Raw genomic sequence first — 20,479 nt, forward strand, 5'->3', positions numbered from 1 at the left:
TCTAACGCAGGAGGCAAAGCAGCACATCAATCAGTCGCCTTGTAGAAGAAGATAGAGGTGGTGGATTTCCAGAAATTGCCTGAAGCTGGGACCACGCCCATGCGGATAACATCTTCATCTAGGATCTGTCTGCATATTTTGTCAGGAGCACTTTTGTTGTACTGTTATGATCAGCTTCCACATAGTATAACTGCAAGACTGGGCAATTTCAGACAAGATCCAGTAACTGCCTCCATGCCTTGGATGTGAGTTTGATTTGGCCTTCACTGTTGGAGCTGGACAACAGTAAGCCTTGAAGGTGCCTAAACTCCACGAGCACTTTAGGTTTTTTCCTTCTGAAGTTCCCAAGGCCTCTTAAGCTGTCCCTCCAGCCATGTCCATATCTGCCCACCACCAGAAAGAGCCAAGCTACTTGATACCTATCTCACACCTGAGACTGAAAGGTCCATAACGAAGCTTTCCTTGTCAAAGTCCACAGGTCCCAGGCCAGAATCCAGGTCTGCAGAAAATGCAATTCCGGTGATTGCTCTCTCTGTTCAGATCAGCCGTCGTGGTGCGATGCCCATCTGCATCCAACAACTGTTCAGTGTAAAATACAGAAATAATCCTGTCAGCAGGCTTCTGTGGAAGGATTAACCAGAGTTTGAAGTGCTGTAAAACTGGTATTGTCCTTGAATCTATGACTTTTAATACTCAGTTGAGTTATGAATAGTAGTTTCCGGGGCTGTTTTTTGATAGGGTTTTGAAGATATTCCTTAAGGGTGAAGATGGAGGGGTTGAAGATGGGATGGCTATTTTGTGAAACACTCCTATTGGCAACTGGGTAGTCCTGCTCTTGTGTATGTGAATTCAGTCTGGTTTGCAGGGCTTGTTTTTCTTCATTACATAGTTTCCAGGGACATCAGGTGACACAAGTTTATGTTCCGAGATGTACGTACTAAGGGACCTTTATTTACTGGTGTTTCTGAAATCGTGTTGGAGGGTTTTACATTTACTGCACTGGCCTGATATTGCTCCATCCAGGAAAACTAAGTCTAGTTGTCCTTTGCCCTGCTAATATCGCAGACACAGAACAATCTTGTTGCAAAGTTTCATCTGACTTCTGGTCTGTTTAGGGGGTAGATATGGTCCTGTCTTCCTGAAAGTTGAGACAGCTGTTAACAGTTAGTAATCTATTCATTACTCCTAGTTGTCCATCAGCTGTGGACTGAAATAATTTTGAGCAGCTCACCTTGTGGTTTCATTAAAGATTTCCCTTTGCCTTTTTACATAATCTGATATTGTTTGATGGAAACACCTTATGTGGAGGCAGTAACTTTTGGGAGGAATTTGGGGCAAAACATGGTACAGAAATCCAAATGATGTTCTCTGCTACTCTAATTCTTGTTAACTCAGTTGGCTCCTGTGCAAGAGGCCTCTTTGCTGAAGTGTCAAACACACTGAAATTATTAAGTAGGTATTAAGACTTCCATAAAAATTCCAGTGACTGTACTTGAATCCTTCCAGTATTGTATGTGACAGGTTGGAGCCTGCCTACAGCACGCTGTCAGATGCTTACACATGTGGAACGTGCTGGGTAATTGTTTCGTGTCTCCTTCCGTGAGCTGATCTACCTAAAGGGAAAAGTGTTTTTACTCTTAGCAGACAGGGCATTCATTTTTCTAGCTCAGGAAGTCAGTGTTTGGGGCTTTAAGCTTTTATTTTGGTTAATTCCTCCTAGACGTATTTTGAGGACTGAAAGGCTTGTAAGACTTGCAAACACAGCCAGTAAGCCCAATTTGTCATGCATAGTAGAAACACTGTAAAGAAGAGCTTGAAGAAGCCAAAAAACACATTCTGTGGAACAGTGAGGAGCATTATGGGATTTATCTGGGCCATGTACAATATCCTCTTCAGTCACTGTCACTTTTTAGAAACACATAAGAACACGCAGAAATATAAAGTAGTGCAAAAGCGCACTGGCAGCTTAATCAGAACAAGGCTTATTACAGTAGAGTGCCAATCTATAAAGAACTGCTTGGTAATATCAGCTTCCTGTTAATCCCATAACAATCAAATAAAGGTGAAATGTTGATTTATTCACTGATTTACTCTTAGCTAGATTGAAATAATGGAGTAAAATGAGCCCATTTAGACTGGTTCTTAAATTGAATGCTCCTAATTGCATTTGAAAGAATAGACCATAATGCATTTGAGTATCCCAATGACCCTGCTAATCTATGCAATTAGTTAACTATTTTGGAAAGGAAACTACCTTACATGTAGTTTTGTCTTAAAAACTAGAACGTTTTTTCGTATATTCTACACATGATTCTGTACTAAAGTCATTGCCCATGTAAAATCTTCAATTTTACTCCAATACTAGTAGCTCTCTGTGTAAGCTTGCAATAGAACAGCTCAATTACTTTATTATATTTTCATTTAATTATTGAACTAGAATTCTGAAATTTGCACATATTCATTCTGGGTCACAGAGTTCAGCATGGGAGGGAATCCCAGATTACACATTCCATTAGAAATTATCAAAAGGCCATCTGTCTTTCTTAGGGGGTTTCAGTCATTCAAGAGCCTGAGGATATTTAGGCAGGAAAGGAGAAGTAAGAAAGAAAAGCTCTTGCAATAAAAATCTGAGCAGGTCACTTGCAAGTTTTGAATGTTTCTAGAGGGGTAGAAGCTGGTTGTAATTTTACAAGAATCTCCCACTCCACTTAATGTTTTCACCCTCATATTTTTGGAGAATCACCTTTAAGGAGATGTCTCAGCAAAGACTTGGTGAGCTCCTGGCTGTTGAAGCTCCTGGCTGTACTCCTGGCTATTGAAATAAAGCAAACGAAGGAGACAGGCTGGTGCTGGGGATTGGAGCACTGCTTCCAGTCAGCGGATCCTCTCCTTGCCTTCATTCCAAGGTGGCCGTATTGCCAAGCAGGCACCATTTTAAATGAGATATCTGTGTTAAAGTCTTCTGTGTATGTTTACATCATGGTCCATTTTCACATACAGCTGAACATTACCATATAGGTAACGTGCGCAGCTGCAAATGAGAGTAATTGAGAGGATGAGTCTGTGCATCTCAACAACCTGAAGCTGTACCCACCAGTTCTATCTGTTGGGTGTCCCAGAAGCTAAAAGACACAAACCATTCCAGTGCTTTCAACTGGATGGGACTGGACCATTACTGTCTTCCTGCCTTTCTGTGTTTAAACATTAAATTTCTAGGGTTTTCAGAGTTAAATTAGCTTATGGTTATTTGTATGCCTGGCCTCTGATTTACGCAGCACTTTTGTCCTGATGCATGCATGAAACAAGTCCTGGAAAATACCCCAATCTTTCAAAGTAAAATGTAATGCTTAACACCTGTACAATTAAAAGAACTTTTAAAATGTGCTCTATGGGCTTTGTATGTTGATAATTTTGGATTCTTTCCCAAATAATGCATATGTTCTTAAGTCATGAGGCAACTGTTATAATAGCAGAACCTGACACTCCGCTTCACGCTGTCGGAGCCTTTTAATAGGATCTCCTGGGACAGGAGCAATAAATGGTTTATCAGGTTCTCTGAGGGAAATACTTTGGGAAGAAACTATAGGAAGTGTGGCAAAGAGGTCTGTAAAGCTAGTGGCACCATAACTGCTGCTAGTTTTTCTTCTTCTTGAGCTCATGGACTCTGTGGAAAAGAAGTGCAAGACCAGATGTTGGGTGAATGAGTAGAGGCACTGGATGCATCTCTCCAGCTCTTGGTTAGGCTGAGAAATATTCAGGCACATCAGACTTTGTCAGTAAAGATATCCAAGGATATCTTTAAAAAAAAGACAGTTGCTAAGGTCTGCAGCACCATCAGCAGTGGAGGAGCAACCGGCTAACCCACAACAGCCACCTGCCTGATGGGATCCACTAGGGATAGAGGGTGCTCTGTTCCCTTGAGGTCAAGCACTATGAGCACTCTTAGGAGGGTATGAATGGTGATAATGGTTGGCTGCCCTCCCTTTGAGGATCTTAAGACCCAACCTGATGTTCTGTGAAGTATGCTGTTTGTCAGGAGTCCAAGCCCAAGGTGCTCATTGCTAAATATTGAACTCTGCTGCGAGTTAATATAAAAACTTATTAAGATAATCACAGAACGGCTGAGGTTGGAAGGGGCCCCTGGAGGTCATCTGGTCCAACCCCCTTGCTCAAGCAGGATCACCCAGAGCTGGTTGCCCAAGGACCATGTCCAGACGCCTTTTGAATATCTCCAAGGATGGAGACTCCACAACCTCCCTGGGCAACCTGTGCCGGTGCTCGGTCGCCCTCACTGTGCAAAAGTGTTTCCTGAAGTTCAGATGGCAGCTCCTGTGTTTCAGCTTGTGCCCATTGCCTCTTGTTCTGTCACTGGGCACCACTGAGAAGGGCCTGGCTCCATCCTCTTTGCACCCTCCCTATACATTTATATGGGTATTTATATACATTGGTGAGATCCTCCTGAGCCTTCTCTTCTCCAGGTTCAATAGTCTGAGCTCTCTCAGCCTCTCCTCACAGGAGAGATACTTGAGTCCCCTAATCATCTTAATGTCTCTTCGCTGAACTGTCTCCAATATGTCCATGTCTCTCTTGTACCGGGGAGCTCAGAACTGGACACAATACTTCAGATGTGGCTTCACCAGTGCTGAGTTGAAAGGAAGGGTCACCTCCCTTGATCTGCTGGCAACACTCCTAATGCAGCCCAGGATACCATTGGCCTTCTTTGCCACAAGGGCACGCTGCTGGCTTGTGTTCAACTGGGTGTCCACCAGGACCCCCAGGTCCTTTTCTGCAAAGCTGCTTTACAGCTGGTTGGCCCCCAGTCTGTACTGGTGCCTGGGGTTATTCCTCCCCAGCTGCAGGACTTCACAATTCCCCTTGTTGAACTTGATGAAGTTCCTGTTGGCCTTTTTCCAGCCTGTTGAGGTCCTTCTGGATAGATGAGTGTATCAACCACTCCTCCCAGTTTTGTATCCTCAGCAAACTTGCTGAGGGTGCAATCTACCCCATCATCCAGGTCATTAATGAAGATGTTGAACAGAATTTGACCCAGTATTGATCCCTGGTCTACACTGCTAGTTAAAGGCCTCTAACTAGACTTGCTATCACTGATCACAGCCTTCTGGGCCTGTTAATCCAGTTTTCAACCCACTTCATCCAGCCCACACTTCAACAGCTTCTCTATGAGGATGTTATTAGAGACAGTGTTGAAAGCCTTACTGAAGTCAAGGCAGACAATATTCACTGTTCTTCCTGCATCTACCACGCCAGCCATTTCATCACAGGTTACCTAGTTGGTCAAGTGTGACTTGTCTTTGTGAATTCATGCTGACTACTCCTCCTTCCTGTCCTTCGTGTGCCTGGAAATGACTTGCAAGATTACTTGTTCCATCATCTTACCAGGGTTTAAGGTGAGGCCCGTTGGCCTGTAGTTCCCTGGGCCCTCCTTTTGCCCTTGTTGAAGATAGGAGTGATAACAACAAATGTCTTGTTGTGTACATAAGATAGATGGTTCCAAGTTCCTGGTATCTGATGAAGTTCCCCATAGTGTATTTAGAGACCACCAGCAGTTCAGGAGCTGCTGGTAGTATAGTTGAGAGCTTGTGGAAAATGTATGAGGCCCCAGAAAATTGGGAATGGGCAAATTTTGTACTTAATATTCAACAGAAAAAGATGGAATCACTCAGCTTAACCTCAATTCCTAAAATCTACTGGAAGAAATACTAAAGCTGTTGTCAGGCGCCTGGAAGGTACCACTAAGGCAAAATTGTCAAGAACAACTCATGTGGAACCCATCTAATCTTTTCTGACAGGGTCAGCTGTTAGGAGAGAATCGGTACCTGTCATCTCTTGACTTTTGTGGAGTTATTACATTTGACATCCTCATATGGAAGCTAGAAAACTCAGTTCAGGAAAAAACTGTAGCAGAGAAATGTACAAAAGTGCATTGCTTTAAGAATAGATACAAATAATTTTCTATAAAGATGGGTAATTATGGCCAGCTGAACTACCTCCTCTACAAAAACATAGAACTACCTCAGAACCTCCTCCCCATTGCAGACTTTCTTCCCCTGTCCAAACAAACATCTCAGGCTGTTTCTTTCTGTCATGCCCATGGATGCCTAGCTGTTTGACCAAGGTCAAGAAGGCCAGAAAGACCTCCTTACATGCTTCAACACTGTGGAAAATGGAACTAAACTGCTTGCAGGTCAGGCTCTTATCCTGGGCATCAGTTCTGATTTCAGCCACCTTCCAGATCTTTCTGAGTGAGGTGCCCGCAATCTAGTCATTCTGTTTATCTACTTATTTAAAATTTTTGGCCATACACTTGTTGGAATCAGTGCATGTCTTCATTCCTGAATCACCACCTCTCTGGCTTTGACAAATACAAGTGTCTTGTCCTCCAGGTATCCATCTAAATTGGTGTTGCAAAGATAATTTCACAGAATCCCAGAATGGTTGAGGTTGCAAGGGGTCGTCTGATCCAACCCCTCTGGTGAAGCAGGGCCACCTATAACCAGTTGCCCAGGACCACGTCCAGGCAGCTTTTGAGGTTGTCCAAGGAGGGAGTCTGATTTCCTAGTTTGATGCTTTGATTTTGGCAGTCTCTGTATTTCTTCATTGGCTTTCTGTTTTCACTGTGTCACATAATGCAGAAAGTCTCTTTTTTGAAGGCCCTTCAAGGTCTATCCTCACTTGCCATATCTCTCATACACTATCACCTCCTATTGGCCTACAGTGCAAGCCTCAATCTTCAACCTTGAACATTTTCAAGAAAAGCATCTTTGTGGAATTTGTGGGTAGATATCCCTCAGACTAGGAAAAATTCCCTGCAGATATATGCTAAATCACTGGGACTTGCTCTTGGAAAAAGAGAAGGAGATAATTAGGCAATGTTGCTGATAGGCAGAAAAGTATATCAGAGAGGAAGGCTTCTATGGGATAAGAGTGAATTTGCTGGAATGTGGCTCTATGGGGGCATGAGTGGGAAAGAAGGGTGGAGTCCCACCTGAAAACATGATCTGAGGAGCCCTGTGGTTCTTGTGAGCCACTCAATCTTTCTGTGCCAGTTTACTTTCTGAACTTGCTTTTCTGCCTCAGAATTGAAGTCTGCTCTCCAAATGTACATGGAAAACTGAAATTCAGAACAAGCTTTAGAGCCGCGTGTCACAGCTTCCCAGTTTGCTATCATTTCCCACCTTCGAATACTCTTTTCTGCCACTGTTGAAAATATTATTTATAGTGAGCTTGCTTGTGTGATGAAACCACAGCCTGTCAGGCACATCAATATCCACCACACTGAAAAGCAGATGTGAGCTAAATTTTTGGACAATAGTCTTGAGATTTCATAGAGGCATAGTTAAATATATCTTGTCACATGGCCTATTTGAGCCAAGGGTGAGAGTCTGGAAGGGTTTATGACTTTTATATGGGAAGGTAAGGATGGGGAATAATAGTACTACCACATATTGTCAAAACCTTGCCTTCCAAAAAGAAGAACCTTTTGAATAACATATAGCTAGACAAAGGCTGTGCCAGAAAATTCACACCAATTGCTAAGGGCATGGGGACTGTCCTGCCTTAGCAGCCTCCAGATCAGCCTGTCTCCCAGCCCTCTCCATTGCCTGAGCCCCCATCCCAGGCTCAGGTATGGATGACTAAAACCCATGGAGACACCTTGTCTTGTGTTCTCCATGGGAAGACTTCTAGTAATGATGCTAAGCTTGCCCTGGGGTCAGCCTTCCAAGGATATATGAGCCACCCTCCACAGCTTCTGCTTCCTAACCCCAGGATGGTCCCTTGGATTGCCTTCAGCTCCCTCCTATCCCATGACATGACACTCCTACCGCTCCCTCAGCAGCCCAGTGCCTCCAGTCCAGGACTGCCTTGCTGACCCCTTGCCACCGCTGTGCCTCACTATGCTCAGTGGCTTTTCCCAAGCCCAGACCAGCACTCAGCTCAGTTGTAGCCAAATTTCTTACTGGGAAGCAGAATGGCTGTTCCCCTCACTTGATGTTGGTGGCTGTTTCCCAGTGGCCCTCTTCCAGTCCCCAGCACCCCAGGAACCTGTACAGAGTGGCCCCTTGCTTTCTGGACAAGGGCACCAAAACCCATGTGGTCTCTGATTCTCCAGCCCTTGCTTCACTTTCAACAAAGCTGGCATGAGACCACAGACTTCGATAAGGCACAATGTATTCGACTGCATACAGTGGCACATGATGACTTTGTCCGTGGGGCTGTGTGTGCCTAGAAGTGAGCCTGAAGTCCATTTCCAAGGACACCCTTCCCGTCCTTCAGGAACCCTCCTTGCTGAGCCTTACATCAAAGCCCTAAGCCCTTGCAACTCAGCCCTATGTCACCCCTCCTCAAGAAACGCCTTTTGAATCATATATCTAGAAAACTCATGGCTTTTCTTGGTTCCTTTGGGATGTGACTCCTTGGGATACTCTTCCTGCCCTCCAGATTTTTTCTGTTCCTCAAGGCTGGATCTGAGCCTAGCCAGAGTCTTGTCCCCATCACCCCCTGGAGAACTATAGATGTCCTGGGTTTCTGCCCAGAAACCATATAACCACTCTGCAGAGGTCCCTGGGGAGCAGGGAACTTGCGTGGGGACATTGGAAAGTGGACTCCAATGACAGGGAACCAGTATAGCCAGTTGGTATCACAGGAAGGGTTTTGGGAGGGTCTTTCCCAATGTGATAGCTGAGCCAAGTGGAATACCTCTCCTCTTCTGCGTGAAAGAGTCCTGTATCTCCTGGCTGACGCTGAGGTTTCGGCCTTTTCTTATCTAATGCAGTTATGAACATGAAGCAGAAGTTAGGAAAAAAGTTGAAGGGTGCCACTGGGAAACAGAAACAGCACAGTGGCTGCTCAGTTTCTCAGCAAGGAACTGGGGAACATGGAGAAGGCTTGTATAGCATAACCTAACTGTAGAGTTCAAGTATAAGGTGGATGATGAGAGCAATCGTGCTTTTGGGAAGGATCTCCCAAAATCCAGCTTTCTGCAGTGAAGGTAGAACTCTTCCTTGTGCCTTTTTCTGCCTTAAATTATCACTGTCACAGCCCAGATCTGGGTAAAACCTACACATGTGACTTACTCCACACACTAGCCAGCCGTATTCAGTCCCCTAGCCCTTGCTGAGCTAGTCCCCTTTAGTTTAATAATAAATAACAGTGTTTATTGGAGCAAGATGTGGCTGGCTGCTGGTAATGTCATATCCAGTTTGCACAAATCTGCCAGAGAAGCGTGGAAGCTGCTAGGAGCTCTCCTCATGTAAATTCATTGCCTGTACTTCCACAGCTGCATGCCAGATAGGGAAGTCTTGTTTAAAGGAAAAGTAGATGAGTGAGCCTTACATCTGGTAGCGCAGGGAAGAGACAAGAGGCTTCCAAAGAGTATATTCCCTGTAAAGATCCTTTTGTCCAAAGCAAGAGGCTTCCAAATAGTTTATTCCCTGTAGAAGTCCCTTTGTCCTTCCTGTTCTTGACCTCTTGGGGTTTTTTTTGTTTTAGCGTCACCAAAATAAAATTCTCCTCTTGAATTCCCACGCGGTGCTGTGGGATTCCTGCAGGACTCCCGCAGAAGTGGGCTTTGTCCAGAGGACACAGGGATTCCCATCCTGCGGCAGAGAAAGGACCAGGATACTGCACTGCAGCAAGCACGGAACCCTTAAATTGTAGATATGGGGTGAGCGGACAGTTACGTATGTCGTACATCACAGGAGATGTATAGGCTGCCTTTGGGAATCACTTATGGTCTTTCTTGACCTTATATGTTTTTAAAGACAGTCTCTTCCCTACTGCTTCTACGGGCTGGAGGATCCTTCGGGGCTGAGGAAAAATGTTCATTGTTTTTTAGAACAAACATCTCCGCAAATCTTTCTGCCGATCATCACTGCCTGTCTAATGCCAATTAATTATTAATCTGTTTAGAGCTGTAGGTATGTGTGAGTAACATATTTAAGCACGGAAATTTGGACGGGCTCTATTTTCAAGCAGATCTGCACAGACGAAATGGCTGGCACCCCCCAAAATCTTCACTCTCGCTGCTCCCTCGGGGTCAGGGAGCGAGTCACTGCCTGCACCCTGGCTGCAAACACAGCTGAGGCTCTTACGAAGGCTTGAGGAGTTTTTCAGTCCCGCCCCTTGTTGAATACTTAACCTAACATGAATTATTCAGACTGAGCTGGCCCCCGCGGGGAGGAGGTTGGAGAGAGTGAGGATGGTTTTCCTGGAGAGGTGTTGCTGAAACCCCTGCTCGGGGCTGGGGAGGGTGGGAATGGGTTTAGCAGAAGGAGCCAGGGGACAACTGGAGGAATAAAGAGCAGTCAGAGAGGAGGAGGGGAGACAAAGGAAGGTTTCAGACAGCCAAAACTCCTGCCCTTTGCTTACCTGAATGGCTCCGGTGGGTGATTATTTTAACCAGGACCTTCGGGCAGCAACTGCCAAGTACAAATCCTTTTTCTTATGTGCTTAATTGAATTGAAAATTAAAAATGGACCAGCTCTGGCACTTGACTGGACTTTTATTGCCAATGTTCAAAAAGGAAACAGATAGCAGCTTAAGGACAAATAGGTTTCTCAGATCTTTGATATTTCTCAGAGCCATGTCACCAGATGGGAGAAGCAGTGGCACTGTATCGTGTAAAATGTTGAGAAAGCCTTAAAGTATCACAGGCTCGATATAGATCCAATTATGCTCAGGATGGTCTCCAGAGTCTAGGACTAGGATGTGTTATTCTAGCATACCACAGCAAACTATGAGCTCGCCTGAGAATGAAATACCAATGGAAAAAAAAATAAAATCACATTTCCATGATACCAAGACAATCCGGGAGGAGAGAGTGCCTGGGAACAGCATGTTATAGGGAGTTCATGTCTGTAAGGGAGCCGTGCTAATGATTTCCCAGTGGGTGGAACTGGAGAGGAAGTCTTATCTCCAGACTCCTCAGAGATAGTCAGTGGGAAACCACCGGCTCCAAAGCTAATTTTTCTGACTGACTAATAGAAGTGCAGAAGTCAAAGATATGGTATGTGTTATGTGTCAAAGTTAAAACAGTTTTCACCAAGCCTGAATCATAACTGCATTAAGTCAGGCAGAAAACCTGATAGGGAATGCAAGGATAATGACAAAAATAATAGGAAGAGAAATAAAAGATGCAATCCAAGGAGTCACCCAACTGCCTGAAATCCTACTATATTTAATTTGCTTCCGAGAGAAGTGTTCTTTTATGGCAGACAGACAAGGATACATCATTGGCTGAAGTAAATCAGCATGGCTTTTCTGAAGCCAGCAAAGCCATATTGATTTACATTACTTGATGGTCTCTGCTTGAAAATTCATCATTATAACGAATACTATAAAACTCCAGGTTTGTCACCGGAGGAGAGCCTGTAGGGATGACAGAAAGGAATCATCCTTCCTGCCTGAACAAAAAGATTACTCAGATGGGAAACTGTCTTGCACCAGTCTTCCTTCAGGATATGATGCCACACTGTTACGAGGAACAGCAGTAAGGGCAATAATCCTTGAAACCAGCTGAGGGGCCAAAAACCAGGAATGCCTGGCAGCTGGGAATGTCAAACAGGAAGGAATGGCAAAGAAAGAAGTCTTGTAAACAGGATAAGTGTATGAGTGTTTTACTGGCTGTATGCTCACGGCCGGAGAACTGCACAGATGGATGTCTACCACAGGGCTAGCAAAAGGAAGCTGGACAGTCTGCATGGAGTCTGTATGAGGAGCATGGTGAAGCCCCAGACTCACCTGGATAAGCGAGTGAAGGGCTAAATACTTTCTTTAAGGTCTGCTCTAGGCTGGAAGAGGAAGGTTGTTTGGAGATTTGGGCTTTGTAGGAACAGAGAGCTGACTTTCATTCATGGCCTGTTTTTGGAGGTAGCACATCTCCAGGGAATGGACAGTGTATGGGTTTGGGAATGCTACGTGCTCGGCCCCAGCAGGCGCTTGCCACGCTCCAGAGTCCTGCAAGTTATCAGCGATCTGGTAAACACGTCCTGATAAGCACCCTGTTTCTATTAATAGTGCCTTTCTTTTCGCAAACAGGGTTCAATTCTTCCTTTATCTCATTGTCTGAGTGGGGACTGTTAGTAAATGTCATCTTTATACATTTATTATATGCCACAGGAGTTTGCTTTATACTATAGTACAATTATACACAATGGAGGGAGTACAGAAGCTAAGCAAGCAAAATCACATAGGAATCCACAGAGCTTGTCTTTGCTGTGGTAAACACACACTAAAACCAGCAAGCTCATAATCAACATTATTTGTTATTCAGAAGACCTGCCGAGCCACGTCCATAAGCTATACGATGGTGGGGGAGGAGAATCTGCTCTTCCAAGACATATAGCAGATGGCTCATGTTTTATGAATGGAGAAGACACCACATGTGCCTATACATATACACACACATCAACACATGGGCACATGCCCAAGCTTAAGCGGTGAATGTCTTAGTCCAAAGTACTATTGTATCATGTGCATTTTGATAGGGAATTTGCTTTGGTTGCTCTTCTCAAGCTTTGACAGGTTGGTTTTTCCATCTCTTGCTATTGTGGCAGTAGCAATCTCACACTATTTACCTAAAAGTCTGCCTTCTGAAATACATCTGTTGATTCCTGCTCAGCCTAAACTGCCCCCCCACCTCCCCACTTTTTTATGTGCCTGTAGGAACCTGTCTGCATTTTTAAAAGCAGAAGAGAAATTACAGCCTATGATCTGATAATGAGACTGCAGCAATCTTGACTTTTGACACAGATGACCTTTACTTTCCCACCTGTAAAATTGAAAATCAAAATTTCCTTTGCTTTGCTGCAAGGCCTGATTTCCCAACTTTGATTAAGTCCTTGGAATGGGAGAGAATTGTGAAGTGCACAGAGAGGTAAATTAGCCTGGGCAAAAGAAGTATGCTTTAATGTGGCCAGACTGATTGAAGTAGCTGAGTTTGCACAAGTATTTTGAGACAGCACTGGGCTTTGCTGCCAGACCCTTTGCACTACGGGATTTCCCCTGAAAGTGTGGAACGTCAGGAGATTATCTGCCCAGCTGGATGACTACCAGACTTAACTGAACGTGTGCTTCAGCTTAATTGTCTTTGGTGCAACAACCACCTTGCTAAATGCAGAAATACAACGATATTAGAAAGTTATGCACCCCCAAAGGTAGAATTCTCACTGGTCATTAACTAAACAAACATGCAGACTTCTTACACACGTTTTTTTTGAACAGCACTGTTATAGTATGGATTGTATATTCAAGACTGAAAATGAAGCTGGAATACTTGGAGAGCCTCAGAGTGACTCAGCCAGTGTAAAGGATTTGTCACATCATCCCGAGGATATGACAGTAATTTATACTGATACAGGCGTGATGACAGTGAGCCACATCCCGCAGACCCTCCTGAGACAATACACCCCTTTTGCCAGAGAAGGTCTGCAAGAGAGATAATGATAGTCCTAGCATCTGAATCTGTAGCAAGTTGGCACGAGCCCAAAACAAATCCATAGATGCTTCCTTTACAAACCCTTGTATCAAATTGGATCTGTGGGTGGAAGAGAACGGGGGGCTGGATTGGGATCCAAAAGATGTGACTGTGGCTGGCCACAGGAACTGTCCTGAATGCCGGTTTTCCCGGGCTCACAGGGTAACCGCGTAGGGAGGGCATCTCCCTGCCCCTGGGGCTCTTCCCACAGGACGTCCCACGTGTGGCATGGCAGACCCAGCCTTCGGCTGAAAGTGTCTCTGGTGACTGCTGCTCTGCAGCACGGCTGGTGCTCAGCCCCTTTGAAGGCTCAGCCTGGCAGCCAGGTCTCATTTTGTCCCAATTTTCCTGGGTTTTGACATCCTTACACTTCCTCAGAAATATCTGAAACAGTGGGGAGCTTTTCTCCCCACTAGCTTACTTTTCAATTTTGCTCTTTTTTCCTAAGAGCTTCTCCCTGGAGCTCCCCAGCCAGACTGCAGAAAACTCCCAAACAAACAGTTTATTTAAATGACTTCTTACCCACTGGCCTCAAAGCCACATGCTGGGCAGTATGGCCACGGCCTCGGTTACCTTACTGAGGGGCTTCACGATCAGCCATGAGGGTTAACATAATGTCTGGTAACCCCATCTCTGCCACCGCGCTGTTCATAAACCCACAGTGTATATATATACATATATATACGTGTGTATATATGTATTTGTGTATGTGTGTTTATATTTATACAGTCAGACTATACAGAATGCATCCAGTGATTCTAAAACACAGGGAGAACAATTTGTACCCCAAAATTGCTTTCCTGTCTTAATGCTTTGTAGGTTAATTTAGGGTGCAAATTCATCCTGAATGACTTGGTGACGTGACAACACGATGCACTCAGCTGTTTGCTTTTGAGTATGAAAAGACTCAAGAGACATCTGTCAAGCTTTCCTACTGACTTTCCACTTACATCCATCTTCCACATTTTTGTACGTGGTCACAATGCACGGGGTTTGAAAACAGAAAAGTTGCAAAGCCAGAGCTATACAATGGTCTATCAAATAAAAATATGCCTCCAGATGTAATTAACAACTAAAGAATTTACACAAACTTCATACCGATGTACATGTATGTGTGTGTGTAGGTTTTAAACCCCGTGTATACAGAAAAAACCTGGGCATTGCCAGAAGGAAAGACAAAGGAAGCCATGTGCTCTTCCAGAGTCATCATCGTGCAGTACGGGTGGAGAAGAAAGTGGGATTTGATCCAAGTTTGGTGAAGGTGCTGATGTTCATTATCTAGAAAAGTGACATATTATCTCTTTCTCCATGTTTTTAATTCCAGCAGAAAGTTTCTTTCCCGTATGGTATTAAATGCAATAGCCTGAGTCCTGCTGTTTGAGCGAGGCCTCTGCCACCCCTACTTATCAGCTAGTTTCAAGGAGTGCCTGCTTTCCTGTATTTCTGTAATTTACCTTCCTATCAGAGGCTTGGGTAGCCCTGTCGAGAGTTAACCCTCTCCACTGGCATAGCTCTCAGGGTCACCAAAATACATAAGCTTTCCCACCATCTCTAGATGCTCTCCCCTGGGAAGTATCATCCTACATATATATGTATATATAGTATAGACATATAAAATTTGTAAAGTCTGGGAAGGCAACAGCTTCCATGACCTTACAGGCACAGAGCACGTGATGTTAGTGGGAACTTTCCCTGAAAGATCACTGCAAGCTTTGTCCCATGTGGATTACATGCCATGATTGTATACATTAAAGCGTTCGGAGTTTAAAATACACTCCAGATGCTTTTCCCTGCCCTTTCCTCCCACTCAGCTTGACTTTTCCCCAGTTGATTGATTCTCATAGTTTATATTCAGAGATTCACTATTTTGCTTACTTACCAGATTAGCCTTTATTGGTACACCAAAAGCTGCCCTGTAAGCCCGGGGAAATGCAACATCACACGCCGAGAAGCTGCGGTGTGTCAGAACGGGATGAGCAGTCAGACTGTGAGTGTTCAGCTGTACTCAGCACCAGACGAGCTCTGGATTTTGTGAAGTCAGCAGGAGTTTTCCCACCGATCCTAAAAGTACAGAATCAGGCCAGTGTTGGGAAGCACTGACAAATGCGATCTGTCAAAGAACTAGAAATTATTCCTTCTGTTATGATTTTGACTTCTTTTTATTTTTTTTCTTTTTGCATGTTTTTGCACTTTTCCTAAAACATGAGATTTTAGGCTGCTTTTGGTCCCAGGTCACCTGCTTGATTTGCCTTTTAAGTCTCCATTTCTTTGACTGCTTAGTGATAGGTAACCACCGCAAAGATCCAAAAATACCCCCCCTGTTTTTTTCCTGTCTGACTTTGCACAGCAGTTCACACCTTTCCTGCTCCCCGGAGGAGGAAGCAGCACGGTCTTGTTCTATAGAGAAGAGCTCACAAAGGCTGCTCTCTATGCACCAATTCTATATATAACATGTAAATACGAAAGGAGGAAGCAAACACACCTGGGATGTGACCCAAAGAGGGGCAATAGTTAAGAACACCCGTGGATGCAGAACAAACTGCGATCCCGTAAGTTACAGCATTTTGGTTTCATCCCATGGCAGTTTCAGTGCCAGTGAGATCCCAAGCAAGCTTTGGGATCTCTGGGCCCTCTTCAACTCTGGGAACTAAAAACTCGAGGCAATTTTATGGGATCCTCTTCACACATGCAGGATGGAGGCAAAAAGCGATACACCAAAATATTCAAAAGGATATGCAGGGAAATGCTGATATAAGGAAGAAGGAGGGCTGACAGGCAGCTGCCTTTTCAGGGTGATTGCAAAAAACCTCCACAACCCCCACTTTTGTTTGATTCATTCAAATAGTTCTTCCTATATCTAGTTATTTACATATTAAGAGAAATAATATTATTCATGCCAGTGATGAACATAGTTACACAACAGATGTACTAAGATAAAAGAGCATTTCTTCTGATGCTTTAAAATAAGAACTATATATATATATTCCTAGCCTCAAATATAGCTGGTTGTAGACACCACATATAAAGCATCATCTGTCAAGGACCAGAGCACATTAAAGAGCTGGATTTGCCTGCCTTGTCCTGCCTTGCCATGCCTATCCTGGCCTTTCATCAGCCAGCAGCGACCACTCCTCTAAGCTCTGCTGCGACATGGGCCTCTGAAATTGATTCTGCACAGCTCTCTAAGGAGGGAATTCTGTTTATTGCTGCGTAGGGTCACCAGTGATATCACAACTCAAGATCCCTTGAGGTCTGCTCAGGATCTCTTGGCTGGTATCTCATGCAGGCTTGCTCAGGAGATTTCTTTGACAGACCCCATCCCACCTACAGGAGAGTCGCTTGTTCCCCAGCTCCTTGGCAGAAAGCAGTCACATCCTTTTCTCCATATAACCCCTAGAACCATCATTGATGTTTTAGTGAACCACATGCACTAATGCTGTCTTTACTTGGTTTTGTGATTTTTTTTTTTTTTTAGTGTGAAAGAACTGTTTTGATTGCTTGTGGGCCAGAAGAAGCAGCACAACTGCACTGAACGTATGCAACTCGCTGGCACAGTAGACCAAAGTAAATACAATCTGCAGTGCATAGGACAAAGGGAACTCCAAAATCATCAAGCCTGATCTTCACCTGTCATAGGTCCCATGCTTTTCCTTGCCACTTTAGCCCCACTTGTTATTATGCAGCAACATTATTTTTCTATTCTCTCTGTCTCAATTCTTTGCTCCTGCACAGACAGTATATTCTCCTTGCACCAGCTTTGTCTTCTTAGGCTGAGGAAAACATGGTATTACCTGCTGCACTTATAATATATTCTTTTTATATATATTCTTAATATAGTCTTTATATATAACGTTCCTAATAGTCTTTCTCTCTTTCAGCTCAAATTCACCTTTCTTTAACTTGTATCTCCTACTGTACACAGTGGTACAGATGATATCTCTTTGATGCCTAATGTGGTGGCATTAATACTTCTCCATTTCTGCTAGACATACCGTTTACGGATCGCATTTGCATTTTTCACAGCCTCATCAGATTGGTAAGCTCTCATAATCAAGATGATAACTAATACTATCAGGTCCTTTTCTTCCTTTGTCCTTTCTACATAGTCCCCCTGGTTTATAGCAGAAAATCTTGCTATTTGTCTGGATATACATGATTCCTGGCTTTCAAGCTTTTGCATGTAATTCCATTTCTATTATGGGAGTCTGCAAAGTCATTCATTTTTTCCCCTTGTGATATTTAAACCCTTGTACCTAAGTGTCTTTAGCACATTTCAATAGCACACTCTCACTTTGCATCAAATTTATTTGTGAAAACATTAAATAATATTAGTCCCAAGACTGAACCTTGAAAAACTCTGCTCATAACCTCCCTCTAGCCAACAGTTCTCTTATCACTTGCTTCATCTTCTGTTTATCTGCTCTCTTCTACCTTACATTTCCTATCCCAGTGCCAATCTTTACTAATGGTTTCCAATGCAATGAAGTACCATAGGCTTTATAGAACAATAGGTATACCTCCTTTGTCTGAAAAATCAATCCCATCAAGAAAAGATATCACATATAATATACCTTGATAAACCTGTGGGGTTTTTAGTCTTTTCTTTTTTCTCCATATTTTTTATTGTTCTTACCTTTACAGTCTATTCTAAAGCCTTATCTGCCAGAGACCACAACAATTACCCACCAGCGTTACTGAGACCAGAGTGATGACCCACCACAGCACAGACTATATTCCCATTTTCTTAGAAAATGTGGCATGAAAGGCCCCATTTGCTACTCTCTTTTCCAATAGAACCACCTCTGAATGTGAAAATGTCCTGAAGACCCTTGCTACTGGGCTAGCAGTTGCACATCCGTATTATTTTTGGATGATGGGCTCTAGCCCAGAGGCTCTGTCCTTTTTGACCTGAGCTCCTTCAGTTCTCTGAATTTTGCTGTTCTTGTCCTTGTTGCAACACTCTCAGGTTAATTGGTGATGCTGCCTTTACCTCCTTGTTTTGTATCGACCTTCCTATTGAAGGCACACTGAAAACAGTCACTGAGTTTATGCATGGTGTCAACAGTGTCATAGACTCATGCTCATTGCCTCCCCCTCCAGCTGAACAGTTATGATCTGAATCCTCCTGGTCAACTCACTTTGTGGGACTTGGATTCTCCAGACCACACTAACTCTTGAGGTCACCAACTCTTGAAGTTTTTTCCCATGCTTTGGATATCTTCATAATCTTGCACTGCGTCATGCACTGTCTGTGGTTCTGACAGAAATACCCCAGCCCGCAGGTAAAAAGTTAAATTTCTCCACAGAGGCTGTCAGATTGCCCCAAGCATAGAATCATAGAATCATTTCAGTTGGAAAAGACCTTCAAGATCATCGAGTCCAACCATTAACCATGCCCCCTAAACCATGCCCTGGAGTACCCTGTCCACTCGCTTTTTGAATACCTTCAGGGATGGTGACTCAACCACTTCCCTGGGCAGCCCGTTCCAATGTTTGACAACCCTCTCAATAAAAAAATTTTTCCTAATATCTAACCTAAATCTCCCTTGCCTCAACTTGAGGCCATTTCCTCTTGTCCTATCTCCAGCCACCTGACAGAAGAGACCAGCACCCACCTCACCACAACCCCCTTTCAGGCAGTTGTAGAGAGCGATAAGGTCTCCCCTCAGCCTCCTTTTCTCCAGACTGAACAACCCCAGATCCCTCAGCCGCCTCTCATAAGACTTGTGCTCCAGGCCCCTCACCAGCTTGGTTGCCCTTCTCTGGACACGCTCCAGCACCTCCATGTCTTTCCTGTAGTGAGGGGCCCAAAACTGAACACAGGACTCGAGGTGCGGCCTCACCAGTGCCCAGTACAGGGGACGATCACCTCCCTGCTCCTGCTGGCCACACCATTTCTGATACAGGCCAGGATGCCGTTGGCCTTCTTGGCCACCTGGGCACACTGCTGGCTCATATCCAGCCGGCTGTCGACCAGCACCCCCAGGTCTTTCTCTGCCGGGCAGCTTTCCAGCCACTCTTCCCCAAGCCTGTAGCGCTGCGTGGGGTTGCCGTGACCGAAGTGCAGGACCCAGCACTCGGCCTTGTTGAACCTCATACAATTGGCCTCAGCCCATCGATCCAGCCTGTCCAGATCTCTCTGTAGAGCCTTCCTGCCCTCCAGCAGATCGACCCTGCCTCCCAACTTGGTGTCGTCTGCAAACTTGCTGAGGGTGCACTCGATCCCCTCATCCAAATCATCAATAAAGATATTAAACAGAACTGGCCCCAACACCGAGCCCTGGGGAACACCACTCGTGACCCGCCGCCAACTGGATTTCACCCCATTCACCACGACCCTCTGGGCTCGGCCATCCAGCCAGTTTTCCACCCAGTGAATAGTGCACTTATCCAGGCCACGAGACGCCAGCTTCTCAAGGAGTATGCCATGAGAGACAGTGTCAAAGGCCTTGCTGAAGTCTAGGAAAATAACATCGACAGCCTTTCCCTCATCCACTAGGCGGGTCACCTGGTCACAGAAGGAGATCAGGTTGGTCAAGCAGGACCTGCCTTTCGTAAACCCATGATGACGGGGCCTGATCCCCCTCTTATCCTGGAGTTGCCATGTGAGTGCACGATTCTTAATATGCCTTATCTCTTCTCAGATTTAATATTTTTGTTCAGAAGCTCCCACCCCTCTTTTCACCAGGAGAAGCTGACCTGCAAAGCCCTGCTGCCCTGATCCCAGTTGGCAGAGTCAGTACCAGGCTGAGCGTGGGCATCGTTGGACACCTCAATTTAAGTGGCAAAGTGGTAGTGCCTGTCCCTCATTGTAAGCAATGGAGATCTAATAATACAGCCAATGAAGTCCAGAGGTCTCTTCAGCTCCTCCTAATGATAACACTTAGGGCTCCACTGAATTGCCTTGACACAGGTCTCTAGTGACATTTGAGATGCTCAAAGTGTCTCATGTGGCCTCCAACTACCAGTCCAGAAATAAATAGT

Source organism: Harpia harpyja, chromosome 4 (assembly GCF_026419915.1).
Source record: "Harpia harpyja isolate bHarHar1 chromosome 4, bHarHar1 primary haplotype, whole genome shotgun sequence".
In the NCBI taxonomy this organism is placed as follows: domain Eukaryota; kingdom Metazoa; phylum Chordata; class Aves; order Accipitriformes; family Accipitridae; genus Harpia; species Harpia harpyja.